Raw genomic sequence first — 27,990 nt, 5'->3', positions numbered from 1 at the left:
CTCTTTTACCTCAGCATGGTATAAAGCTATTATGCTTTGGGGTGAAAAGCTGATCCTCAACCCAGAAACGTCTTCGTTTATGTTATAAATGTTGGTTAAATGCTGACATTTCTTCCACTGACAGTTGAATCAACAGGATCTTGAAGCTCACATGTCTCGTTCCTCCCAGGTGATTTAAATGCAGCATGGTTAGTGTGGGGAAAAGGCCAAGCCTGAATCCTAAAGCCACAGCAGTTTTCTCATCCAAACAACAGCCACTTAACCCCTGACACAGCACCTCAGGAGAAAACACCCACTCAACCGACAACAGACAACAACTGGAGATCGCTGATGTGAGGACAGAAACATGGGATCTTGGTTGGGTTTCTGTTTCCTGCTGAACCTTTGTGTTACAGTAAGGTTCAGCATAAAAAAGCCTGGCTGTCTTTTTTAAAGATGGGTGATCTTCTACAAGAATTTTGGTAGCCCTTGTCCCAATGACCTTTATCTTTTTTAATGCCTAAACTAGAGAGTGCAGAAATCAATGTGAAAAGAGTTTTTTTTTTAATGTAGAAATGGTTTAAATGAGAAACAATGAATAAGGTATAAAAACAGAGGAGAAAGAGAGGAGGAGTTGAGGAGAAAATAGGACATCACATCATTAAGTTAATTACATACCTGGTTTTTATTCATTTGGGCTCAAACTGGAACACACCGGCTGTACTTTCTAAGACCCACAGATTTTTCCATCATCTTTAGCACTTTAGAAATTACCCTTCTCTTCTCCTGCTGAACCCAGATCTCATTTCTGTTTGTTTTCATGGCATAGTTCACAGTGAGAGGGGTCAAAGGCCGATGAGGGAAACAGTGAGGAAGAGGAGGGGGTTTCCAAGGTTAGGTGGGGCCACCGGGTGAGTCTGAGAAGGCAAAACAAGCTTCAGAGCTGGAAGAGGGAGCGAGGGACCCTCTAAAGCTGACAGCCGTTTGGTTTTTCTGTCTGGAGGATTTCAAAATAAGAGTCAGCTGACTGACAGTCGCTGTGTGGTCCGAGAGGGGAAGAATGGTTTCACATAAAAACAGCTCCACCTTTAATGTTCCAGCGTGCTGAGAGAATCAACAACAAACAAAGTAAAAGTGAATTCATTCTTTTAACCAAAATGAACATTTATAATGAACAAGAGTATAGAAAATGAACATTTATCTGAAATATTATAATGAGGAGAAGGAGTTAAAAGCAAACTATGTGCCAAATGTTAAAAACAGTAATTCTTACCATACATGGGCACTGCATGTTCTTTGCTTATTTAAGGTGAATGGGAGGGTTTTCTGAATTTCTTCTCTAGGAATCCTTCAAACCCCTTTTTTGTTTTTGTTCATTTATTTGTAGACATGTGCAAGCAGTGTTGAAACATGCAACCAGCTCTATAAAAACAAGCCCAAAAAAAGCCCAAAGTGTGGTGCTAATAACTTTGACCATATCTCCCATCTGAGTTCGAATCTGTCCTTACTCTTTTACTGCAACTCATTCTCACGCTGTCTCTTCACTAGTTTGCCTGTCACTCTGGGCTCTGGCGTGAGTGTGTTTTGGGTGTGCAAGTGAAGTCAGGCGGCTGCGATAATCAGGAAACGGGGACAGGGAACAGAAAAACTACCTACCACTCGTGTTCTGTTTTATTGTGAGAAGCTGGGAGATAATCAAGGGCTTTCAATCGGAAAGAAAGCGAAGCCCAAAGTGGAGCAATTTGTCCAAATGAGACACAAAGATGTCCAGCGGGCTCCTATAGTAGCTATATATTACTACAGTGTGCTAAAAATGAAATGTCCAACCACGTTGCACAAAATTGGCCAGAGCCAGCTGATAGGAAACCAATGTGTAGCACTGAGGAAACATTAGCTGTTTTTACCAATCAGAGATTTGTAACACGTTGGTCATTTGAAGAGTTTGTCATATATTTAGTCTTTTTGTCCAAATTCAAGATGCTTGTTCAAATCATATTAGAGTAAAGAAGAAAGTCAAACACGTTCCAAAATTGTTAAAAAACATGAAAAATGTTAAATTCTTAAAAAGATAATCAAAAGTCTAAAAGGGTTGTTTTTTTTCCCCTTACAATTTTCAGAAAAAACAAATGAACCCGGAAAATGTCCCTCATTTAGACGACGGAAGACGAATCTAAACATGATTAATGTTATGATAATGCATCTGCTTCACAACACAGCCATTCAGAATACATTTTTATTTACTTAGACATGATTTGAACACACGACCTTCTAATCTGGAGTAAAACATGCTCCCATTGCGCCACAGAGTCTGTGTTGCACTATTTCAAGGCCTCAGGTGTAGCTCCTGTTAGAGGCAAATTACCCGCATAAGAGTTCAAATAGCAAACCGTGCCTATTGTGTAAATTTTAAAAAACAAAAGCTATATCTGGCCTGGTGTCCCTCATTTAGACGACAGAAGAATACAGATTACCTTTGCAACAGACTGAGTAAATAAAAGCATGAGGTTAAATTATACATTAACTAAGAGTATTTTATTTAGATCATATCAAGAACCTCCTCCAGTGGGCCCACCACCTGCAGGGGGAACCGTGAGGGACCGGTGCAAAGAGGATTGGGTGGCAGACGAAGGTGGAGACCTCAACGGCCCGATCCCCGGATGCTTAGGCTGGCTCTAGGGACGTGGAATGTCACCTCGCTGGGGGGGAAGGAGCCTGAGCTTGTGCGGGAGGTCGAGAGATATCGACTAGAAATAGTCGGGCTCGCCTCCACGCACAGCGTGGGCTCTGGAACCCATCTCCTTGAGAGGGGTTGGACTCTCTTCTACTCTGGAGTGGCCCACGGGGAGAGGCGGCGGGCTGGTGTGGGTTTGCTTGTTGCCCCCCAGCTCAGCCGTCTCGTGTTGGGGTTTACCCCAGTGGATGAGAGGGTTGTATCCCTGCGCCTTCGGGTTGGGGAGAGGTCTCTGACTATCATTTCAGCCTACGGGCCGAGTGGTAGTGCAGAGTACCCTGCCTTCTTGGCGTCCCTGTCGGGGGTGCTGGATAGTGCCCCTCCCGGGGACTCCATTATTCTGCTGGGGGACTTCAACGCCCACGTGGGGAACGACAGTGACACCTGGAGAGGCGTGATCGGGAGGAATGGCCTCCCCGATCTGAATCCGAGTGGTGTTTTGTTATTGGACTTCTGCGCTAGTCACGGATTGTCCATAACGAACACCATGTTCAAACATAAGGGTGTCCATCAGTGCACTTGGCACCAGGACACCCTAGGCAGGAGGTCGATGATCGACTTTGTTGTCGTATCATCAGACCTTCGGCCGCATGTTTTGGACACTCGGGTGAAGAGAGGGGCTGAGCTGTCCACTGATCATCACCTGGTGGTGAGTTGGATCCGCTGGAGGAGGAGAAAGCCGGACAGACTCGGCAGGCCCAAGCGCATAGTGAGGGTCTGCTGGGAACGCCTGGCGGAGCCCTCGGCCAGGGATGTATTCTCAACTCCCACCTCCGGGAGAGCTTCGACCAGATCCCGGGGGATGTTGGAGACATAGACTCAGAGTGGACCATGTTCTCTGCATCTATTGTCGATGCTGCTGCCCATAGCTGCGGCCGTAAGGTCTGCGGTGCCTGTCGTGGCGGCAATCCCAGAACCCGGTGGTGGACACCGGCAGTAAGGGATGCTGTTAAGCTGAAGAAGGAGTCCTATCGGCTGTGGTTGGCTTGTGGGACTCCTGAGGCGGCTGACGGGTACCGTGAGGCCAAGCGTGCTGCGGCCCGGGCTGTGGCAGAGGCAAAAACTCGGGCCTGGGAAGAGTTCGGTGAGGCCATGGAGAAGGACTACCGGTTGGCCTCGAAGCGATTCTGGCAAACCATCCGACGCCTCAGGAGGGGGAAGCAGTGCTCTGCCAACACTGTTTATAGTGGGGGCGGGAGACTGCTGACCTCGACTGAGGACATTATCGGGCGGTGGAAGGAGTACTTCGAGGATCTCCTCAATCCTGCCATCACGCATTCCGTGGTGGAAACAGAGGCTGGGGACTCGGGGTTGGACTCTTTCATCACCCAGGCTGAAGTCACCGAGGTGGTTAAAAAGCTCCGCGGTGGCAAGGCTTCGGGGGTGGATGAGATCCGCCCTGAGTACCTCAAGTCTCTGGATGTTGTAGGGCTGTCATGGTTGACACGCCTCTTCAACATTGCGTGGCGGTCGGGGACAGTGCCTCTGGACTGGCAGACTGGGGTGGTGGTCCCCCTTTATAAGAAGGGGGACCGGAGGGTGTGTTCCAACTACAGGGGGATCACACTCCTCAGCCTCCCTGGTAAGGCCTACGCCAGGGTATTGGAGAGGAGAGTCCGACCGATAGTCGAACCTCGGCTTCAGGAGGAACAGTGTGGTTTTCGTCCCAGCCGTGGAACACTGGACCAGCTCTATACCCTCTACAGGGTGCTCGAGGGTTCATGGGAGTTTGCCCAACCGGTTCACATGTGTTTTGTGGACCTGGAGAAGGCATTCGACTGTGTCCCTCGTGATGCCCTGTGGGGGGTGCTCCAGGAGTATGGAATCGGGGGCCCTTTATTAGGGGCCATCCGGTCCCTGTACGAGCGGAGCAGGAGTTTGGTCCGCATTGCCGGCACTAAGTCGGACCTGTTCCCAGTGCATGTTGGACTCCGGCAGGGCTGCCCTTTGTCGCCGGTCCTGTTCATAACTTTTATGGACAGGATTTCTAGATGCAGCCAAGGGCCGGAGGGGGTCTGGTTTGGGGACCAGTGGATTTCGTCTCTTCTTTTTGCGGATGACGTGGTCCTGCTGGCCCCCTCTAGCCAAGACCTACAGCATGCGCTGTGGCGGTTCGCAGCCGAGTGTGAAGCGGCTGGGATGAGGATCAGCTCCTCCAAGTCCGAGGCCATGGTACTCGACCGGAAAAGGGTGGCTTGTCCTCTTCAGGTTGGAGGGGAGTTCCTGCCTCAAGTGGAGGAGTTTAAGTATCTCGGGGTCTTGTTCACGAGTGAGGGAAGAATGGAGCGGGAGATCGACAGACGGATCGGTGCAGCTGCCACAGTAATGGGGGCGCTGTGCCGGTCCATTGTGGTGAAGAGAGAGCTGAGCCGAAAAGCAAAGCTCTCAATTTACTGGTCAGTCTACGTTCCTACCCTCACCTATGGCCATGAACTTTGGGTCATGACCGAAAGAACGAGATCACAGATACAAGCAGCTGAAATGAGCTTCCTCCGTAGGGTGGCCAGGCACTCCCTTGGAGATAGGGTGAGGAGCTCGGCCATCCGGGAGGGGCTCGGAGTAGAGCCGCTGCTCCTCCACATTGAGAGGAGCCAGTTGAGGTGGCTCAGGCATCTATACCGGACACCTCCTGGACACCTTCCTCAGGAGGTGTTCCAGGCACATCCCACCAGGAGGAGGCCCAGGGGACAGCCCAGGACACGCTGGAGGGACTATGTCTCTCGGCTGGCCTGGGAACGCCTTGGGCTCCCCCTGGAGGAACTGGAGGAGGTGTCTGGAGAGAGGGACGTCTGGGCATCTCTGCTGAGTCTGCTGCCCCCGCGACCCGGTCCTGGATAAGCGGAAGACGACGAACGAACGAACATATCAAGAACCTACAAATTGAACTTCAAGCAAGGACTCTTTGCTGACTCTGACATGATTTGAACACGCATCCTTCTGATCTGGAGTCAGACGCGCTACCATTGCGCCACAGAGTCCTCAAAACCTTCCTTCAAGGCTTCATGTATAGTTCCTGTTAGAGGCAAATACCACAACAACTTGGACAAATAGTAAATTGTGACTAAAGTGTACATATCAAAAACAAAGGCTACATCTGGCATAATGTCCCTCATTTAGATGACATTAGAATTCAGATTCCCTATCAAACAGACTGAATAAATAAAAGCATGAGTACAAAGACTGATCAACCAAAACGTTGGTTTCGTCTGTCCAGCAGCTGATAGCTTCTAGTGCTGAAGATGGCCGAGTGGGGCCTAGGGCCCCTCACCAACATGGAAATGTTGGATTGAGCCTCATGTGCTCATCTAGAGCCATGTGTTTGAATCAATGTGTGTGGCTTGGGGTTTTCAATCAAAACCTAAATGTCAAAAGCAATAAGATCAATTCAAGCAAAAAAGGTGAGCCAAAGTTCTGTGAAGATGTCTTTGGTTTGCAGATGATAAAGGTTTGGTTAAACAAGCAGTCAAGTCCATGACAACTGCAAGGTTTAGCTACATTAAAGAAAATCTAAGGTTCCTTCATTTACATGACTAAATAATTACATTTCTGTTTGCAATGCAATGTGATGAAAGAAAAAGTTAGACTACACAGAAAGACCAATCTAAACATGATTAATGTTATGAGAATACATCTGCTTCACAACACAGCCTTTCTGAATATATTTTTATTTACTTAGATATGATTTGAACACACGACCTTCTAATCTGGAGTAAAACACGCTCCCATTGCGCCACAGAGTCTGTGTTGCACTATCTCAAGGCCTCAGGTGTAGCTCCTGTTAGAGGCAAATTACCCGCATAAGAGTTCAAATAGCAAACCGTGCCTATTGTGTAAATTTTAAAAAACAAAAGCTATATCTGGCCTGGTGTCCCTCATTTAGACAACAAAAGAATACAGATTACCTTCGCGACAGACTGAGTAAATAAAAGCATGAGGTTAAATTGTACATTAACTAAGAGTATTTTATTTAGAACATATCAAGAACCTACAAATTGAACTTCAAGCAAGGACTCTTTGCTGACTCTGACGTGATTTGAACACGCATCCTTCTGATCTGGAGTCAGACGCGCTACCATTGCGCCACAGAGTCCACAAAACCTTCCTTCAAGGCTTCATGTATAGTTCCTTTTAGAGGCAAATACCACAACAACTTGGACAAATAGTAAATTGTGACTAAAGTGTACATATCAAAAACAAAGGCTACATCTGGCATAATGTCCCTCATTTAGATGACATTAGAATTCAGATTCCCAATGAAACAGACTGAGTAAATAAAAGCATGAGGTTAAATTATACATTAACTAAGAGTATTTTATTTAGATCATATCAAGAACCTACAAATTGAACTTCAAGCAAGGACTCTTTGCTGACTCTGACGTGATTTGAACACGCATCCTTCTGATCTGGAGTCAGACGCGCTACCATTGCGCCACAGAGTCCACAAAACTTTCCTTCAAGGCTTCATGTATAGTTCCTTTTAGAGGCAAATACCACAACAACTTGGACAAATAGTAAATTGTGACTAAAGTGTACATATCAAAAACAAAGGCTACATCTGGCATAATGTCCCTCATTTAGATAACATTAGAATTCAGATTCCCTATCAAACAGACTGAATAAATAAAAGCATGAGTACAAAGACTGATCAACCAAAACGTTGGTTTCGTCTGTCCAGCAGCTGATAGCTTCTAGTGCTGAAGATGGCCGAGTGGGGCCTAGGGCCCCTCACCAACATGGAAATGTTGGATTGAGCCTCATGTGCTCATCTAGAGCCATGTGTTTGAATCAATGTGTGTGGCTTGGGGTTTTCAATCAAAAGCAATAAGATCAATTCAAGCAAAAAAGGTGAGTCAAAGTTCTGTGAAGATGTCTTTGGTTTGCAGATGATAAAGGTTTGGTTAAACAAGCAGTCAAGTCCATGACAACTGCAAGGTTTAGCTACATTAAAGAAAATCTAAGGTTCCTTCATTTACATGACTAAATAATTACATTTCTGTTTGCAATGCATTGTGATGAAAGAAAAAGTTAGACTACACAGAAAGACCAATCTAAACATGATTAATGTTATGAGAATACATCTGCTTCACAACACAGCCTTTCAGAAAATATTTTTATTTACTTAGACATGATTTGAAGACATGACCTTCTAATCTGGAGTAAAACATGCTCCCATTGCGCCACAGAGTCTGTGTTGCACTATTTCAAGGCCTCAGGTGTAGCTCCTGTTAGAGGCAAATTACCCGCATAAGAGTTCAAATAGCAAACCGTGCCTATTGTGTAAATTTTAAAAAACAAAAGCTATATCTGGCCTGGTGTCCCTCATTTAGACGACAGAAGAATACAGATTACCTTCGCGACAGACTGAGTAAACAAAAGCATGAGGTTAAATTGTACATGAACTAAGAGTATTTTATTTAGATCATATCAAGAACCTACAAATTGGACTTCAAGCAAGGACTCTTTGCTGACTCTGACGTGATTTGAACACGCATCCTTCTGATCTGGAGTCAGACGCGCTACCATTGCGCCACAGAGTCCACAAAACCTTCCTTCAAGGCTTCATGTATAGTTCCTGTTAGAGGCAAATACCACAACAACTTGGACAAATAGTAAATTGGAACTAAAGTGTACATATCAAAAACAAAGGCTACATCTGGCATAATGTCCCTCATTTAGATGACATTAGAATTCAGATTCCCTATGAAACAGACTGAATAAATAAAAGCATGAGTACAAAGACTGATCAACCAAAAAGTTGGTTTCGTCTGTCCAGCAGCTGATAGCTTCTAGTGCTGAAGATGGCCAAGTGGGGCCTAGGGTCCCTCACCAACATGGAAATGTTGGATCGAGCCTCATGTGCTCATCTAGAGCCATGTGTTTGAATCAATGTGTGTGGCTTGGGGTTTTCAATCAAAACCTAAATGTCAAAAGCAATAAGATCAATTCAAGCAAAAAAGGTGAGTCAAAGTTCTGTGAAGATGTCTTTGGTTTGCAGATGATAAAGGTTTGGTTAAACAAGCAGTCAAGTCCATGACAACTGCAAGGTTTAGCTACATTAAAGAAAATCTAAGGTTCCTTCATTTACATGACTAAATAATTACATTTCTGTTTGCAATGCATTGTGATGAAAGAAAAAGTTAGACTACACAGAAAGACCAATCTAAACATGATTAATGTTATGAGAATACATCTGCTTCACAACACAGCCTTTCAGAATATATTTTTATTTACTTAGACATGATTTGAAGACACGACCTTCTAATCTGGAGTAAAACATGCTCCCATTGCGCCACAGAGTCTGTGTTGCACTATTTCAAGGCCTCAGGTGTAGGTCCTGTTAGAGGCAAATTACCCGCATAAGAGTTCAAATAGCAAACCGTGCCTATTGTGTAAATTTAAAAAAACAAAAGCTATATCTGGCCTGGTGTCCCTCATTTAGACGACAGAAGAATACAGATTACCTTTGCAACAGACTGAGTAAATAAAAGCATGAGGTCAAATTATACATGAACTAAGAGTATTTCATTTAGATCATATCAAGAACCTACAAATTGAACTTCAAGCAAGGACTCTTTGTTGACTCTGACATGATTTGAACACGCATCCTTCTGATCTGGAGTCAGACGCGCTACCATTGCGCCACAGAGTCCACAAAACCTTCCTTCAAGGCTTCATGTATAGTTCCTGTTAGAGGCAAATACCACAACAACTTGGACAAATAGTAAATTGTGACTAAAGTGTACATATCAAAAACAAAGGCTACATCTGGCATAATGTCCCTCATTTAGATGACATTAGAATTCAGATTCCCTATGAAACAGACTGAATAAATAAAAGCATGAGTACAAAGACTGATCAACCAAAACGTTGGTTTCGTCTGTCCAGCAGCTGATAGCTTCTAGTGCTGAAGATGGCCGAGTGGGGCCTAGGGTCCCTCACCAACATGGAAATGTTGGATCGAGCCTCATGTGCTCATCTAGAGCCATGTGTTTGAATCAATGTGTGTGGCTTGGGGTTTTCAATCAAAAGCAATAAGATCAATTCAAGCAAAAAAGGTGAGTCAAAGTTCTGTGAAGATGTCTTTGGTTTGCAGATGATAAAGGTTTGGTTAAACAAGCAGTCAAGTCTATGACAACTGCAAGGTTTAGCTACATTAAAGAAAATCTAAGGTTCCTTCATTTACATGACTAAATAATTACATTTCTGTTTGCAATGCATTGTGATGAAAGAAAAAGTTAGACTACACAGAAAGACCAATCTAAACATGATTAATGTTATGAGAATACATCTGCTTCACAACACAGCCTTTCAGAATATATTTTTATTTACTTAGACATGATTTGAAGACACGACCTTCTAATCTGGAGTAAAACATGCTCCCATTGCGCCACAGAGTCTGTGTTGCACTATTTCAAGGCCTCAGGTGTGGTTCCTGTTAGAGGCAAATTACCCGCATAAGAGTTCGAATAGCAAACCGTGCCTATTGTGTAAATTTTAAAAACAAAAGCTATATCTGGCCTGGTGTCCCTCATTTAGACGACAGAAGAATACAGATTACCTTTGCAACAGACTGAGTAAATAAAAGCATGAGGTTAAATTGTACATTAACTAAGAGTATTTTATTTAGATCATATCAAGAACCTACAAATTGAACTTCAAGCAAGGACTCTTTGTTGACTCTGACGTGATTTGAACACACATCCTTCTGATCTGGAGTCAAACGCGCTACCATTGCGCCACAGAGTCCACAAAACCTTTCTTCAAGGCTTCATGTATAGTTCCTTTTAGAGGCAAATACCACAACAACTTGGACAAATAGTAAATTGTGACTAAAGTGTACATATCAAAAACAAAGGCTACATCTGGCATAATGTCCCTCATTTAGATGACATTAGAATTCAGATTCCCTATGAAACAGACTGAATAAATAAAAGCATGAGTACAAAGACTGATCAACCAAAACGTTGGTTTCATCTGTCCAGCAGCTGATAGCTTCTAGTGCTGAAGATGGCCGAGTGGGGCCTAGGGCCCCTCACCAACATGGAAATGTTGGATCGAGCCTCATGTGCTCATCTAGAGCCATGTGTTTGAATCAATGTGTGTGGCTTGGGGTTTTCAATCAAAAGCAATAAGATCAATTCAAGCAAAAAAGGTGAGCCAAAGTTCTGTGAAGATGTCTTTGGTTTGCAGATGATAAAGGTTTGGTTAAACAAGCAGTCAAGTCTATGACAACTGCAAGGTTTAGCTACATTAAAGAAAATCTAAGGTTCCTTCATTTACATGACTAAATAATTACATTTCTGTTTGCAATGCATTGTGATGAAAGAAAAAGTTAGACTACACAGAAAGACCAATCTAAACATGATTAATGTTATGAGAATACATCTGCTTCACAACACAGCCTTTCAGAATATATTTTTATTTACTTAGACATGATTTGAAGACACGACCTTCTAATCTGGAGTAAAACACGCTCCCGTTGCACCACAGAGTCTGTGTTGCACTATTTCAAGGCCTCAGGTGTAGACCTGTTAGAGGCAAATTACCCGCATAAGAGTTCAAATAGCAAACCGTGCCTATTGTGTAAATTTAAAAAAACAAAAGCCATATCTGGCCTGGTGTCCCTCATTTAGACGACAGAAGAATACAGATTACCCTTGCAACAGACTGAGTAAATAAAAGCATGAGGTCAAATTATACATGAACTAAGAGTATTTCATTTAGATCATATCAAGAACCTACAAATTGAACTTCAAGCAAGGACTCTTTGTTGACTCTGACGTGATTTGAACACACATCCTTCTGATCTGGAGTCAGACGTGCTACCATTGCGCCACAGAGTCCACAAAACCTTCCTTCAAGGCTTCATGTATAGTTCCTTTTAGAGGCAAATACCACAACAACTTGGACAAATAGTAAATTGGAACTAAAGTGTACATATCAAAAACAAAGGCTACATCTGGCATAATGTCCCTCATTTAGATGACATTAGAATTCAGATTCCCTATGAAACAGACTGAATAAATAAAAGCATGAGTACAAAGACTGATCAACCAAAAAGTTGGTTTCGTCTGTCCAGCAGCTGATAGCTTCTAGTGCTGAAGATGGCCGAGTGGGGCCTAGGGCCCCTCACCAACATGGAAATGTTGGATCGAGCCTCATGTGCTCATCTAGAGCCATGTGTTTGAATCAATGTGTGTGGCTTGGGGTTTTCAATCAAAAGCAATAAGATCAATTCAAGCAAAAAAGGTGAGCCAAAGTTCTGTGAAGATGTCTTTGGTTTGCAGATGATAAAGGTTTGGTTAAACAAGCAGTCAAGTCCATGACAACTGCAAGGTTTAGCTACATTAAAGAAAATCTAAGGTTCCTTCATTTACATGACTAAATAATTACATTTCTGTTTGCAATGCATTGTGATGAAAGAAAAAGTTAGACTACACAGAAAGACCAATCTAAACATGATTAATGTTATGAGAATACATCTGCTTCACAACACAGCCTTTCAGAATATATTTTTATTTACTTAGACATGATTTGAAGACACGACCTTCTAATCTGGAGTAAAACACGCTCCCATTGCGCCACAGAGTCTGTGTTGCACTATTTCAAGGCCTCAGGTGTAGCTCCTGTTAGAGGCAAATTACCCGCATAAGAGTTCAAATAGCAAACCGTGCCTATTGTGTAAATTTTAAAAAACAAAAGCCATATCTGGCCTTGTGTCCCTCATTTAGACGACAGAAGAATACAGATTACCTTTGCAACAGACTGAGTAAATAAAAGCATGAGGTCAAATTATACATGAACTAAGAGTATTTCATTTAGATCATATCAAGAACCTACAAATTGAACTTCAAGCAAGGACTCTTTGCTGACTCTGACGTGATTTGAACACGCATCCTTCTGATCTGGAGTCAGACGCGCTACCATTGCGCCACAGAGTCCACAAAACCTTCCTTCAAGGCTTCATGTATAGTTCCTTTTAGAGGCAAATACCACAACAACTTGGACAAATAGTAAATTGTGACTAAAGTGTACATATCAAAAACAAAGGCTACATCTGGCATAATGTCCCTCATTTAGATGACATTAGAATTCAGATTCCCTATCAAACAGACTGAATAAATAAAAGCATGAGTACAAAGACTGATCAACCAAAAAGTTGGTTTCGTCTGTCCAGCAGCTGATAGCTTCTAGTGCTGAAGATGGCCGAGTGGGGCCTAGGGCCCCTCACCAACATGGAAATGTTGGATCGAGCCTCATGTGCTCATCTAGAGCCATGTGTTTGAATCAATGTGTGTGGCTTGGGGTTTTCAATCAATACCTAAATGTCAAAAGCCATAAGATCAATTCAAGCAAAAAAGATGAGTCAAAGTTCTGTGAAGATGTCTTTGGTTTGCAGATGATAAAGGTTTGGTTAAACAAGCAGTCAAGTCTATGACAACTGCAAGGTTTAGCTACATTAAAGAAAATCTAAGGTTCCTTCATTTACATGACTAAATAATTACATTTCTGTTTGCAATGCATTGTGATGAAAGAAAAAGTTAGACTACACAGAAAGACCAATCTAAACATGATTAATGTTATGAGAATACATCTGCTTCACAACACAGCCTTTCAGAATATATTTTTATTTACTTAGACATGATTTGAAGACACGACCTTCTAATCTGGAGTAAAACACGCTCCCATTGCGCCACAGAGTCTGTGTTGCACTATTTCAAGGCCTCAGGTGTAGCTCCTGTTAGAGGCAAATTACCCGCATAAGAGTTCAAATAGCAAACCGTGCCTATTGTGTAAATTTAAAAAAACAAAAGCCATATCTGGCCTGGTGTCCCTCATTTAGACAACAGAAGAATACAGATTACCTTTGCAACAGACTGAGTAAATAAAAGCATGAGGATAAATTGTACATTAACTAAGAGTATTTCATTTAGATCATATCAAGAACCTACAAATTGAACTTCAAGCAAGGACTCTTTGTTGACTCTGACATGATTTGAACACGCATCCTTCTGATCTGGAGTCAGACGCGCTACCATTGCGCCACAGAGTCCACAAAACCTTCCTTCAAGGCTTCATGTATAGTTCCTTTTAGAGGCAAATACCACAACAACTTGGACAAATAGTAAATTGTGACTAAAGTGTACATATCAAAAACAAAGGCTACATCTGGCATAATGTCCCTCATTTAGATGACATTAGAATTCAGATTCCCTATGAAACAGACTGAATAAATAAAAGCATGAGTACAAAGACTGATCAACCAAAAAGTTGGTTTCGTCTGTCCAGCAGCTGATAGCTTCTAGTGCTGAAGATGGCCGAGTGGGGCCTAGGGCCCCTCACCAACATGGAAATGTTGGATCGAGCCTCATGTGCTCATCTAGAGCCATGTGTTTGAATCAATGTGTGTGGCTTGGGGTTTTCAATCAAAAGCAATAAGATCAATTCAAGCAAAAAAGGTGAGCCAAAGTTCTGTGAAGATGTCTTTGGTTTGCAGATGATAAAGGTTTGGTTAAACAAGCAGTCAAGTCTATGACAACTGCAAGGTTTAGCTACATTAAAGAAAATCTAAGGTTCCTTCATTTACATGACTAAATAATTACATTTCTTTTTGCAATGCAATGTGATGAAAGAAAAAGTTAGACTACACAGAAAGACCAATCTAAACATGATTAATGTTATGAGAATACATCTGCTTCACAACACAGCCTTTCAGAATATATTTTTATTTACTTAGACATGATTTGAACACACGACCTTCTAATCTGGAGTAAAACATGCTCCCATTGCGCCACAGAGTCTGTGTTGCACTATTTCAAGGCCTCAGGTGTAGCTCCTGTTAGAGGCAAATTACCCGCATAAGAGTTCAAATAGCAAACCGTAACCTATTGTGTAAATTTTAAAAAACAAAAGCCATATCTTGCCTTGTGTCCCTCATTTAGACGACAGAAGAATACAGATTACCTTTGCAACAGACTGAGTAAATAAAAGCATGAGGTTAAATTATACATTAACTAAGAGTATTTTATTTAGATCATATCAAGAACCTACAAATTGAACTTCAAGCAGGGACTCTTTGCTGACTCTGACGTGATTTGAACACGCATCCTTCTGATCTGGAGTCAGACGCGCTACCATTGCGCCACAGAGTCCACAAAACCTTCCTTCAAGGCTTCATGTATAGTTCCTTTTAGAGGCAAATACCACAACAACTTGGACAAATAGTAAATTGTGACTAAAGTGTACATATCAAAAACAAAGGCTACATCTGGCATAATGTCCCTCATTTAGATGACATTAGAATTCAGATTCCCTATCAAACAGACTGAATAAATAAAAGCATGAGTACAAAGACTGATCAACCAAAAAGTTGGTTTCGTCTGTCCAGCAGCTGATAGCTTCTAGTGCTGAAGATGGCCGAGTGGGGCCTAGGGCCCCTCACCAACATGGAAATGTTGGATCGAGCCTCATGTGCTCATCTAGAGCCATGTGTTTGAATCAATGTGTGTGGCTTGGGGTTTTCAATCAATACCTAAATGTCAAAAGCCATAAGATCAATTCAAGCAAAAAAGATGAGTCAAAGTTCTGTGAAGATGTCTTTGGTTTGCAGATGATAAAGGTTTGGTTAAACAAGCAGTCAAGTCTATGACAACTGCAAGGTTTAGCTACATTAAAGAAAATCTAAGGTTCCTTCATTTACATGACTAAATAATTACATTTCTGTTTGCAATGCATTGTGATGAAAGAAAAAGTTAGACTACACAGAAAGACCAATCTAAACATGATTAATGTTATGAGAATACATCTGCTTCACAACACAGCCTTTCAGAATATATTTTTATTTACTTAGACATGATTTGAAGACACGACCTTCTAATCTGGAGTAAAACACGCTCCCATTGCGCCACAGAGTCTGTGTTGCACTATTTCAAGGCCTCAGGTGTAGCTCCTGTTAGAGGCAAATTACCCGCATAAGAGTTCAAATAGCAAACCGTGCCTATTGTGTAAATTTAAAAAAACAAAAGCTATATCTGGCCTGGTGTCCCTCATTTAGACGACAGAAGAATACAGATTACCTTTGCAACAGACTGAATAAATAAAAGCATGAGTACAAAGACTGATCAACCAAAACGTTGGTTTCGTCTGTCCAGCAGCTGATAGCTTCTAGTGCTGAAGATGGCCGAGTGGGGCCTAGGGCCCCTCACCAACATGGAAATGTTGGATCGAGCCTCATGTGCTCATCTAGAGCCATGTGTTTGAATCAATGTGTGTGGCTTGGGGTTTTCAATCAAAAGCAATAAGATCAATTCAAGCAAAAAAGGTGAGTCAAAGTTCTGTGAAGATGTCTTTGGTTTGCAGATGATAAAGGTTTGGTTAAACGAGCAGTCAAGTCTATGACAACTGCAAGGTTTAGCTACATTAAAGAAAATCTAAGGTTCCTTCATTTACATGACTAAATAATTACATTTCTGTTTGCAATGCATTGTGATGAAAGAAAAAGTTAGACTACACAGAAAGACCAATCTAAACATCATTAATGTTATGAGAATACATCTGCTTCACAACACAGCCTTTCAGAATATATTTTTATTTACTTAGACATGATTTGAAGACACGACCTTCTAATCTGGAGTAAAACACGCTCCCGTTGCACCACAGAGTCTGTGTTGCACTATTTCAAGGCCTCAGGTGTAGCTCCTGTTAGAGGCAAATTACCCGCATAAGAGTTCAAATAGCAAACCGTGCCTATTGTGTAAATTTTAAAAAACAAAAGCCATATCTGGCCTGGTGTCCCTCATTTAGACGACAGAAGAACACAGATTACCTTTGCAACAGACTGAGTAAATAAAAGCATGAGGTCAAATTATACTTTAACTAAGAGTATTTCATTTAGATCATATCAAGAACCTACAAATTGGACTTCAAGCAAGGACTCTTTGCTGACTCTGACGTGATTTGAACACGCATCCTTCTGATCTGGAGTCAGACGCGCTACCATTGCGCCACAGAGTCCACAAAACCTTCCTTCAAGGCTTCATGTATAGTTCCTGTTAGAGGCAAATACCACAACAACTTGGACAAATAGTAAATTGGAACTAAAGTGTACATGTCAAAAACAAAGGCTACATCTGGCATAATGTCCCTCATTTAGATGACATTAGAATTCAGATTCCCTATCAAACAGACTGAATAAATAAAAGCATGAGTACAAAGACTGATCAACCAAAAAGTTGGTTTCGTCTGTCCAGCAGCTGATAGCTTCTAGTGCTGAAGATGGCCGAGTGGGGCCTAGGGTCCCTCACCAACATGGAAATGTTGGATCGAGCCTCATGTGCTCATCTAGAGCCATGTGTTTGAATCAATGTGTGTGGCTTGGGGTTTTCAATCAAAAGCAATAAGATCAATTCAAGCAAAAAAGGTGAGCCAAAGTTCTGTGAAGATGTCTTTGGTTTGCAGATGATAAAGGTTTGGTTAAACAAGCAGTCAACTCTATGACAACTGCAAGGTTTAGCTACATTAAAGAAAATCTAAGGTTCCTTCATTTACATGACTAAATAATTACATTTCTGTTTGCAATGCATTGTGATGAAAGAAAAAGTTAGACTACACAGAAAGACCAATCTAAACATGATTAATGTTATGAGAATACATCTGCTTCACAACACAGCCTTTCAGAATATATTTTTATTTACTTAGATATGATTTGAAGACACGACCTTCTAATCTGGAGTAAAACATGCTCCCATTGCGCCACAGAGTCTGTGTTGCACTATTTCAAGGCCTCAGGTGTAGCTCCTGTTAGAGGCAAATTACCCGCATAAGAGTTCAAATAGCAAACCGTGCCTATTGTGTAAATTTTAAAAAACAAAAGCTATATCTGGCCTGGTGTCCCTCATTTAGACGACAGAAGAATACAGATTACCTTTGCGACAGACTGAGTAAATAAAAGCATGAGGTTAAATTATACATTAACTAAGAGTATTTTATTTAGATCATATCAAGAACCTACAAATTGAACTTCAAGCAAGGACTCTTTGCTGACTCTGACGTGATTTGAACACGCATCCTTCTGATCTGGAGTCAGACGCGCTACCATTGCGCCACAGAGTCCACAAAACCTTCCTTCAAGGCTTCATGTATAGTTCCTGTTAGAGGCAAATACCACAACAACTTGGACAAATAGTAAATTGGAACTAAAGTGTACATATCAAAAACAAAGGCTACATCTGGCATAATGTCCCTCATTTAGATGACATTAGAATTCAGATTCCCTATCAAACAGACTGAATAAATAAAAGCATGAGTACAAAGACTGATCAACCAAAAAGTTGGTTTCGTCTGTCCAGCAGCTGATAGCTTCTAGTGCTGAAGATGGCCGAGTGGGGCCTAGGGCCCCTCACCAACATGGAAATGTTGGATCGAGCCTCATGTGCTCATCTAGAGCCATGTGTTTGAATCAATGTGTGTGGCTTGGGGTTTTCAATCAAAAGCAATAAGATCAATTCAAGCAAAAAAGGTGAGCCAAAGTTCTGTGAAGATGTCTTTGGTTTGCAGATGATAAAGGTTTGGTTAAACAAGCAGTCAAGTCTATGACAACTGCAAGGTTTAGCTACATTAAAGAAAATCTAAGGTTCCTTCATTTACATGACTAAATAATTACATTTCTGTTTGCAATGCATTGTGATGAAAGAAAAAGTTAGACTACACAGAAAGACCAATCTAAACATCATTAATGTTATGAGAATGCATCTGCTTCACAACACAGCCTTTCAGAATATATTTTCATTTACTTAGACATGATTTGAAGACACGACCTTCTAATCTGGAGTAAAACATGCTCCCGTTGCACCACAGAGTCTGTGTTGCGCTATTTTAAGGCCTCAGGTTTGAATGAATGTGTGTGGCTTTGGACTGAGTAAATAAAAGCATGAGTGCAAAGACAGATCAAGCAAGAAGTTCAATTCAATTCAGTTTATTTATATAGCGCCAATTCACAACACATGTCGTCTCGAGGCACTTCACAAAAGTCAGGTTCATACATTCCAATTAATCCTAATCAATCAAAACCTAAACGTCAAATGCGTAAATATCAAAAACAAAACTATATCTGGCATGGCGTCCCACATTTAGACGACATTACTCAGATTTCCTTTGCAACAGACTGAGTGAACAAAAGCATGAGGTAAAAGATATGTCAACCATAAAATTTTGTTTGTGAATCTCGTACTAAGGACCTAGAGGAGTGATTTGTGAACAAGCATCTTTTGCTAACGCAAACGTGATCTGAACACACATCCATCTGATGAGGAGCCTTAGATGTTTCTGTTGCTACACAGAATCCTCCTCTGCAAATGGATTATGTATTTCTTCAGTGAATGTGAGTTTTTGGTTAAACAAAAACAAATATACACTTCAAGCCTATTCCAGCAGTAGACATTATACCAACCATAAGAATATGGAGGAAATCTGCATTGAAATTGGTAAAAATATTATTTTTTAATACTCAAATTAACATGAACTAAAATGTAAAAAACTCTGACTCCTTTAGTTGCTATCTCTCTAGTCCATCAGTGTGTGTCCTATGGATTACTGTCTGTAACCAACTTTGCTGTTTGTCTGTTTGAATCAATGGCAGGCAGAGAAATTACGAAACTGATCTGAACAAACAGACGGCATTAAACAATCAGCAGCAACTGAAAACACTGAAGTCATTAGTCTCCGTTAAATGCAGCTCATTTAGGATATCTTGTTGGCTGATTATTAACTAAGCTACAACTTATCAAATGAAAAAAGAGGTGAGACTGAAATCTGACGGATTGTGTTTAATTCAGGTTGTGACAGGATGGTGGATGCATGGATGAACCTGTTGCAGGTGATTAGGCTCATGGTTTGAGTGATGGACCTGTGAGTTCACTTCTAGACTTTCACAAAGGACAAACTGTTTGACTTTTCTGCTTTGGTTGTAGCTGAAGCAAGTGTCCTGCACAGGTGCTGAATGTTTCAACAAAGAAAAGACAATCCTGATCATTCCAGAATCACATCCACATCCAAAATTTGTGAGTAATAATAAAGACCAGAAAATCTAACCTTTCTAATCATTTTTAAAGAACTGGCTCAGCTGAATTGTGTGTTCAAGTTACATCAGCTGTTCGTTGGCTGTAGGTTGGATGTTCAACACAACAGAGACACGCTTTAGTTTTTATTGCACAAAATGACATTTACATTTCTTCTAATTCTGATTAACGTAGGGCAGTCTTTGTCTCATCTGACAATAAAACCTGTCTCCAAGAAGCTGTAAATTATTGTGACTGGTGTTCCAGCAGATTCCAGTTCATTAAAGGCGTGTGCCTCCTAAACCACGTCCTTTTATTTCACAAATACTGTTTGGGTCAGATGGTGGAAACTTTGTCTTAATTTGGTGATAAGCCATGACCCTAAATTCATATCAACAGCTCAAGTGAATAACTGCTGAGTTTGGTGCCTCTTAATATTATCCATTAACCCACCAGCATGATATTGACAAAAATCTGCAAATACAAATGAAGTTACTAACAGGTCTTTTTCTGGATGGAGAAAACGACAAGTTTTTGTCTGCACAATGTGATCAAATTAAATCGTATTTTGCTCTTGATTATTCCAATATTAGTGAAGTTTGTACTTTATCTTCATATAACCTTAATTGTAGGGTTTTCAGTAATGTTTAATAATTGAAATACAAATTTCCAATGCAGCAGAGCTTGTAGGAAGTGAATGTATCTGAGTTTCTCTTCAGAGAAACTGGACATCTGTCCCCAGGTGAGCTGACTGATCTGTGATGAAGTGCTCACTCTCAGCGCCTGATGTTGTCGTGTCCTGCTCCAGCCTGGGGCCTTTTTCATTTCCAGGCAGTCCATCACCTGACAGTTGTGGTCCATCCTGAAGACAGAAGTCATTATGTTCCTCTGAGATAGAATAAAGAATGTATTATTCATGTGGCATTTGGTGAGTGTTCCTTTTAGAGGGGAGCAGAAGAAATCTCCAAATTTTGAGAATATGTTGTGTTACAAGTTGGTGTGATTGCTCCTTCAAACTGTCACCCTCACAAGATCTTCCACCAGAGTTTGATGCGTTCAGTTGGCTTTAGTTGGATTGACAAATCCTGTAACCTGTGACCCCTGAGCAGGTGCAGGTTCTAAGTTCACGGTCCTTGCTCTTTCAATAGTGAATTTAATATCTTCTGAAAACAGTCTTTTAGTGCAAACTCCAAGTCTTTTCAAACTCTGTAAAGACAATGAAAGTTGTGTTGTGTGTCCCCAGGTTTAGATTTGATGAAAATGGTGCTTATAAGAAAAACAGTGGCTGCAGACTGAACAAGCTATCCCAATGTGGACCACTTTGTTCAGGGAAACCTAAAGTTCTTGCAGTGGCAACAGAACAAACAGCAACCTGCTGGTGAACCTTGCAGCCTCAGCAGGGGATTGGTTGTCATCTAATTAAACATGTAAACGAGGTGGGGTCCCTGTGGCTGGAAGGTGTTTGAAGTGTGCTGCTGCTGGGAGGCTGTGGTATGATGTGGAGACGGATCTGTTAACAAGACACAGTATGCCGAGGTAAACTTTACATCATTTTTACAGAAAGGTCTAGGATGTACTAATAGCAGTTTGTGGGCCTTTAAAATGTCCTGTAAACTGTCAAAATATATATATATATACATATATATATATATATATATATATATATATATATATATATATATATATGAGACCTTAATAAGTTAATTGTTAATGATAATATCAGTTCAAAAGAAATATTTTCTTCAGGAAAAACTGGACAGGTCGTTGTTTGCCAGCTTATATACACAAGAAAGCAACAGTTATTTTACCCTCTGGTGCAATTACATAAAATAAAGAATGATATTTGCAATTATTTATAAATATTTTGATTTTACTACAGATTTTCCAACTGAATACAAGAAAAACAGCATGGTTTATGTAAATTTGCAAAGAAACTGTAATTTTATCATTTTTGGAGACTCACTATTTAAAATATGCTGCTTTTTGTCTGCAAGATTCATGAGTTATAAGTAAGAATGCCAGCAGTCCGACTTCCGGTGGTGATCCGCCCAAGATGGCTGCATAGGAGAAGCGGGCCGAGCCGGCTTGGCTATTTTCCCCTTTTTTTTCCCATAAATACGATTTACAAGCGTACATATACTGGTGACGAGACAGCAACCCCAAAGAAATATGTCGGTTGAAAGCCATTATTTTACGCCTCACAAAATCAATGCAACAAAAACACTGAGGAGACAGCGGACGCATTTAAGATGGCGGACTCATCTCCACAAGAAGCCAGAAACGTGATGACGGAGCTGCAGGGTATCAAGAATATCCTCGAGACTTTAGCTGTTGAAGTCTCGGGTGTAAAAATTGGGATGGCTTTATGAAAAACACTGCTATCAGAGGCACTGGATATTGATGTTGATGACTGGTATGAAGTTGACAGGATCCACCGGGTTTGCCCCTGAACGGAAGACAACGCCAGGCCAAGACACGTCATTGTCCGTTTCCTACGGGACAAGGCCAAGGCTGACGTGTTAATGGCTGCGAGAAAGAAGAAGCAAGTTACCTGGAACGACACAAGGATTTTTTTCTTCCAAGACTATGCTTATGAGATACAGGAGAAGCGCAAAAAATACAAGGAGGTGAGACAAATTCTCCGTAAATGTAATGTGGAATACGCCCTCCATTATCCAGCAAATATGACTTTTTTACTGAACAACTGGCGGTACGAGTTCAAATCTGCGGATGATGCCAAAACATTTCTCACCCGCCACGGAGGCGATGGTACGACGGGGGCTGGCGGAGGAGAGGGGCTTGACACCAGTAATGTATGAAACGTTGGAATAATACTGAAAATGCATTGAGAATACTGATCTGATCAAGAGAGGTTTATGTTGCTATATATGGCATGAGGTCAGAAGCTCTGGTAAGATTTAAATGGTTTTCTTTCCTTAATATGTGGGTAGGTGCATATGCGCTCTTCTTTGTTTTTGCCGTTGGGGTTGCTACTTGTTTATCAATCATTTATCACACATCATAACATCCCTGTAAATGTAGAAGTTCAGACAGTTACCTTGCGTGGAATCTCACCGGGTACTCCGGCTTCCTCCCACAGTCCAAAGCTGTATTCCTGAAAACTTATTATATCAGTGGAGGGGCATCCAAGACAGTGGGTCATAATATAAAGGGATGGTTGTATGATAATATACTGAGAGAGCAATATGGTGCTGTGTAAAATTGTAACTTGGAATATATAAGGGTGCAATAACGTGGTCAAAAGGAAAAAAATCCTCACATACCTTAAAAAAAAAGGCTGATATAGACCTCATTCAAGAAGCCCATCTTAATGATGAGGAAGCAACCAAACTAAGAAGAGAATGGGTTGGACAGGAATATCATAGTACATTTTCCTCGAGGAGAAGAAGAGTGAGTATTTTGATAAGGAAAAATATTGGAAGCTAGATGGGTTATATTGGATGACAATCTAGAGGGTCAAAGGATGACTATTGCTAATATCTATGCTCCTATTTATGTATGTAACCTAATCAGAAATATGGAGAACAATAATATAATTGTTGGGGGTGATTTTAATCAAGTGAGGGATTTAATAATGGATAAAACATATCAATCTACTCAAAATAACACTGCAGGTGTTGTGGCAACAGATGTGCTGTCAGAAGAATTGGGTCTTGTCGATATTTGGAGATTATTGCATCCTAATGAAAAGGACTTTACCTTTTTTCACATCCCCATTCAAGCTATTCTAGAATAGATTACTTTCTCCTATCTCGTGATATGGTCTGCCAGGTGCTGAATTCTACAATTGGAAATATAGTGTTATCGGACCATGCACCAGTGGATGTTGTCCTTCATCCTCTAGATAGAGTAGAAAAAAGCATGAGATGGTGTTTCAACAATTATATGCTGAATGGGAAAGAAAATTGCAACTTTATTAAATCTGAGATGCAGGAATTCTGCGAACACAATGAAGGCTCCATCGAAGACCATCGGGTAATGTGGGATGCTTACAAAAACAAGTTACAAAGTTTTTTCTCCTTAATTGAAATTCCTACCCTATAAAAGGAGCGGAGAGAACTTTTGGAGGATGATATATCCATAGATGAAATTAAAGATGCAATCAGAAGTCTTAGGGTAGGAAAGGACCCTGGATGCAATGGGTTCTCAGTGGATTTCTATCAGAAATTCATGGATGATATTGCCCCTGGGTTACTAGTTATTTATCAAGATGCATTTCATAGAGGTAGGTTACCTGAAAGTTCAATTCAATTCAGTTTTATTTATATAGCGCCAATTCACAACACATGTTGTCTCAAGGCACTTCACAACAGTCAGGTTCATACATTCCTATTAATCGTAACCATTGAACAGTTCAGTTAGATTCAGTTATTTATTCAAATTGGATAAAAAGTTTTTCTATCTAAGGAAACCCAGCAGATTGCATCCAGTCAGTGACTTGCAGCATTCACTCCTCCTGGATGAGCATGTAGAGACAGTGGACAGTCACTGGTGTTGACTTTGCAGCAATCCCTCATACTGAGCATGCATGTAGCGACAGTGGAGAGGAAAAACTCCCTTTTAACAGGAAGAAACCTCTAGCAGAACCAGAACCAGGCTCAGTGTGAGCGGCCATCTGCCACGACCGACTGGGGGTTTGAGAGAACAGAGCAGAGACACAAAGAGAACAAAGAAGCACTGATCCAGGAGTACTTTCTATGGGAAGGAAAAGTAAATGTTAATGGATGTAGCTCCTTTAGTCGTTTCATCTAGAAAGAAAGAACAGATAAACTCTGAGCCAGTTTTCAAGGTTAGAGTCTAAAAGAGAGCACATATAATTAGTCACAGTAAAAGCTCAGTCAGTAGCCATGTCTAGGAGAGAGAAAGGGTTAAACACTAAAAGACAGGGCCATGTGGATCATCTGTAGAGGGTGAGCATTAAGTTGTTACCAGCAGAAGCTTGGATGATTCCCCTCTCCAGAAAGGTGTCACAGGTAGATACAGAGTCAGGCCAGGTGTAGCTTCTAGGAGGAGAAAAGAGAGAACAAAGTTAAAAGTGGAAATAACAGCAAATAATGCAAAATTGGAGAGTAGTATGAGAATGTAGCAGAGAGAGTGAAAGTGGTCATTATGTCCTCCAGCAGCCTAAGCCTATAGCAGCATAACTACAGAGATAGTTCAGGATAACCTAAGCCACTCTAACTATAAGCTTTATTAAAAAGGAAAGTTTTAAGCCTTAAAAGTAGACAGGGTGTCTGCCTCAAGGACTAAAACTGGGAGTTGGTTCCACAGGAGAGGAGCCTGATAACTAAAGGATCTGCCTCCCATTCTACTTCTAGAGACTCTAGGAACCACCAGTAAACTTGCAGTCTGAGAACGAAGTGCTCTGTTAGGAATATATGGACAAATCAGATCTCTGATGTATGATGGAGCTAGATCATTAAGGGCTTTATATGTGAGGAGGAGAATTTTAAATTCTATTCTGGATTTAACAAGGAGCCAATGAAGGGAAGCTAAAATAGGGGAAATATGATCTCTCTTTTTAATTTTCATCAGAACTCTTGCTGCAGCATTTTGAATCAGCTGAAGGCTTTTAACTGCATTTTGTGGACATCCTGATAGTAAAGAATTACAATAGTCCAGCCTTGAAGTAACAAATGCATGGACTAGTTTTTCAGCGTCACTCCTGGACAGGATATTTCTAATTTTGGCAATGTTCCGGAGATGAAAGAAGGAAATCCTAGAAACCTGTTTAATATGGGATTTAAATGACATGTCCTGGTCAAAAATAACACCAAGGTTTTTTACTTTATTATCGGAGGTCAATTTATTGCCATCCAGGTTAAATGATTGACTAAGCAGTTTCTTTTTTAAAGACTCCGGACCAAAGACGACAACTTCTGTCTTGTCTGAATTTAGAAGCAGAACATTTAAAGTCATCCAAGTTTTTATGTCTTGAAGACATGCTTGTAGTCCATCTAACTGGTTGGGCTCATCAGGATTTATGGATAAGTAAAGCTGAGTATCATCAGCGTAACAGTGAAAATTTATTCTATGCTGCCTGATAATTTGACCTATTGGAAGCATATACAGGTCCTTCTCAAAATATTAGCATATTGTGATAAAGTTCATTATTTTCCATAATGTCATAATGAAAATTTAACATTCATATATTTTAGATTCATTGCACACTAACTGAAATATTTCAGGTCTTTTATTGTCTTAATACGGATGATTGTGGCATACAGCTCATGAAAACCCAAAATTCCTATCTCACAAAATTAGCATATTTCATCCGACCAATAAAAGAAAAGTGTTTTTAATACAAAAACCGTCAACCTTCAAATAATCATGTACAGTTATGCACTCAATACTTGGTCGGGAATCCTTTTACAGAAATGACTGCTTCAATGCGGCGTGGCATGGAGGCAATCAGCCTGTGGCACTGCTGAGAGGTCTTATGGAGGCCCAGGATGCTTCGATAGCGGCCTTTAGCTCATCCAGAGTGTTGGGTCTTGAGTCTCTCAACGTTCTCTTCAAAATATCCCACAGATTCTCTATGGGGTTCAGGTCAGGAGAGTTGGCAGGCCAATTGAGCACAGTGATACCATGGTCAGTAAACCATTTACCAGTGGTTTTGGCACTGTGAGCAGGTGCCAGGTCGTGCTGAAAAATGAAATCTTCATCTCCATAAAGCTTTTCAGCAGATGGAAGCATGAAGTGCTCCAAAATCTCCTGATAGCTAGCTGCATTGACCCTGCCCTTGATAAAACACACCAGCAGCTGACACAGCACCCCAGACCATCACTGACTGTGGGTACTTGACACTGGACTTCTGGCATTTTGGCATTTCCTTCTCCCCAGTCTTCCTCCAGACTCTGGCACCTTGATTTCCGAATGACATGCAGAATTTGCTTTCATCCGAAAAAAGTACTTTGGACCACTGAGCAACAGTCCAGTGCTGCTTCTCTGTGGCCCAGGTCAGGCGCTTCTGCCGCTGTTTCTGGTTCAAAAGTGGCTTGACGTGGGGAATGCGGCACCTGTAGCCCATTTCCTGCACACGCCTGTGCACGGTGGCTCTGGATGTTTCTACTCCAGACTCAGTCCACTGCTTCCGCAGGTCCCCCAAGGTCTGGAATCGCCCCTTCTCCACAATCTTCCTCAGGGTCCGGTCACCTCTTCTCGTTGTGCAGCGTTTTCTGCCACACTTTTTCCTTCCCACAGACTTCCCACTGAGGTGCCTTGATACAATACTCTGGGAACAGCCTATTCGTTCAGAAATTTCTTTCTGTGTCTTACCCTCTTGCGTGAGGGTGTCAATAGTGGCCTTCTGGACAGCAGTCAGGTCGGCAGTCTTACCCATGATTGGGGTTTTGAGTGATGAACCAGACTGGGAGTTTTAAAGGCCTCAGGAATCTTTTGCAGGTGTTTAGAGTTAACTCGTTGATTCAGATGATTAGGTTCATAGCTCGTTTAGAGACCCTTTTAATGATATGCTAATTTTGTGAGATAGGAATTTTGGGTTTTCATGAGCTGTATGCCAAAATCATCCGTATTAAGACAATAAAAGACCTGAAATATTTCAGTTAGTGTGCAATGAATCTAAAATATATGAATGTTAAATTTTCATCATGACATTATGGAAAATAATTAACTTTATCACAATATGCTAATATTTTGAGAAGGACCTGTAAATAGTAAAGAGAATTGGCCCAAGTACTGAACCCTGTGGTACTCCACAATTAACCCTGGAGTTTAAAGATGATTTATCATTTACATGAACAAACTGGAATCTGTCAGACAGATAAGATTTAAACCAGCCTAGCGCTGTTCCCCTGATCCCTACAGCATTTTCCAGCCTTTCAAAGAGAGCATTGAGATGGACTGTATCAAATGCAGCACTTTGATCTAACAGGACAAGTACAGACACAAGTCCATTATCTGAGGCCATAAGAATATCATCAGTGGTATCAATAGTATACCACTATATACTAGTATACAGCTTCCCTCAAAGTATGAGTTATTATGCTACTTCATAAAAAGTCAGATATCCACAGCAGTATGCTAATTATCGCCCTATAACTTTGATTAATGTGGATGAGAAAATTCTTGCCAAAATTTTAGCAACTAGATTGGAAGAGGTGGTTCCATTTCTCATCCATTAGGATCAAGTGGGGTTTGTGCGGGGCAGGAGCTCTGCAGACAACCTTCAAAGACTGTTACACA

At 41.2% G+C, this 27,990-nt stretch overlaps 12 non-coding genes across 12 annotated transcripts; all 12 read right to left on the bottom strand.

Annotated features, from left to right (window-relative positions):
• Positions 1-5,616: 5,616 nt before the first annotated feature.
• Positions 5,617-5,688, bottom strand: trnaw-cca. The gene has a single exon. It is a non-coding gene; the product is annotated as a tRNA-Trp (tRNA).
• Positions 5,689-6,728: 1,040 nt separating this feature from the next.
• Positions 6,729-6,800, bottom strand: trnaw-cca. The gene has a single exon. It is a non-coding gene; the product is annotated as a tRNA-Trp (tRNA).
• A 277-nt stretch (positions 6,801-7,077) lies between these two features.
• trnaw-cca lies at positions 7,078-7,149 on the bottom strand. The gene has a single exon. It is a non-coding gene; the product is annotated as a tRNA-Trp (tRNA).
• A 1,026-nt stretch (positions 7,150-8,175) lies between these two features.
• On the bottom strand, positions 8,176-8,247 carry trnaw-cca. Its single transcript has one exon. It is a non-coding gene; the product is annotated as a tRNA-Trp (tRNA).
• A 1,040-nt stretch (positions 8,248-9,287) lies between these two features.
• On the bottom strand, positions 9,288-9,359 carry trnaw-cca. The gene has a single exon. It is a non-coding gene; the product is annotated as a tRNA-Trp (tRNA).
• A 1,025-nt stretch (positions 9,360-10,384) lies between these two features.
• trnaw-cca lies at positions 10,385-10,456 on the bottom strand. The gene has a single exon. It is a non-coding gene; the product is annotated as a tRNA-Trp (tRNA).
• A 1,025-nt stretch (positions 10,457-11,481) lies between these two features.
• trnaw-cca lies at positions 11,482-11,553 on the bottom strand. The gene has a single exon. It is a non-coding gene; the product is annotated as a tRNA-Trp (tRNA).
• A 1,026-nt stretch (positions 11,554-12,579) lies between these two features.
• On the bottom strand, positions 12,580-12,651 carry trnaw-cca. Its single transcript has one exon. It is a non-coding gene; the product is annotated as a tRNA-Trp (tRNA).
• A 1,040-nt stretch (positions 12,652-13,691) lies between these two features.
• Positions 13,692-13,763, bottom strand: trnaw-cca. Its single transcript has one exon. It is a non-coding gene; the product is annotated as a tRNA-Trp (tRNA).
• Positions 13,764-14,790: 1,027 nt separating this feature from the next.
• Positions 14,791-14,862, bottom strand: trnaw-cca. The gene has a single exon. It is a non-coding gene; the product is annotated as a tRNA-Trp (tRNA).
• A 1,789-nt stretch (positions 14,863-16,651) lies between these two features.
• trnaw-cca lies at positions 16,652-16,723 on the bottom strand. Its single transcript has one exon. It is a non-coding gene; the product is annotated as a tRNA-Trp (tRNA).
• Positions 16,724-17,749: 1,026 nt separating this feature from the next.
• On the bottom strand, positions 17,750-17,821 carry trnaw-cca. The gene has a single exon. It is a non-coding gene; the product is annotated as a tRNA-Trp (tRNA).
• Positions 17,822-27,990: the final 10,169 nt, after the last annotated feature.

The sequence above is a fragment of the Girardinichthys multiradiatus genome, chromosome 15, assembly GCF_021462225.1.
Source record: "Girardinichthys multiradiatus isolate DD_20200921_A chromosome 15, DD_fGirMul_XY1, whole genome shotgun sequence".
NCBI classification, from domain to species: domain Eukaryota; kingdom Metazoa; phylum Chordata; class Actinopteri; order Cyprinodontiformes; family Goodeidae; genus Girardinichthys; species Girardinichthys multiradiatus.
Note: the sequence above shows the minus strand (reverse complement) of the source record. Positions and strands in the feature narration are given on the sequence as shown.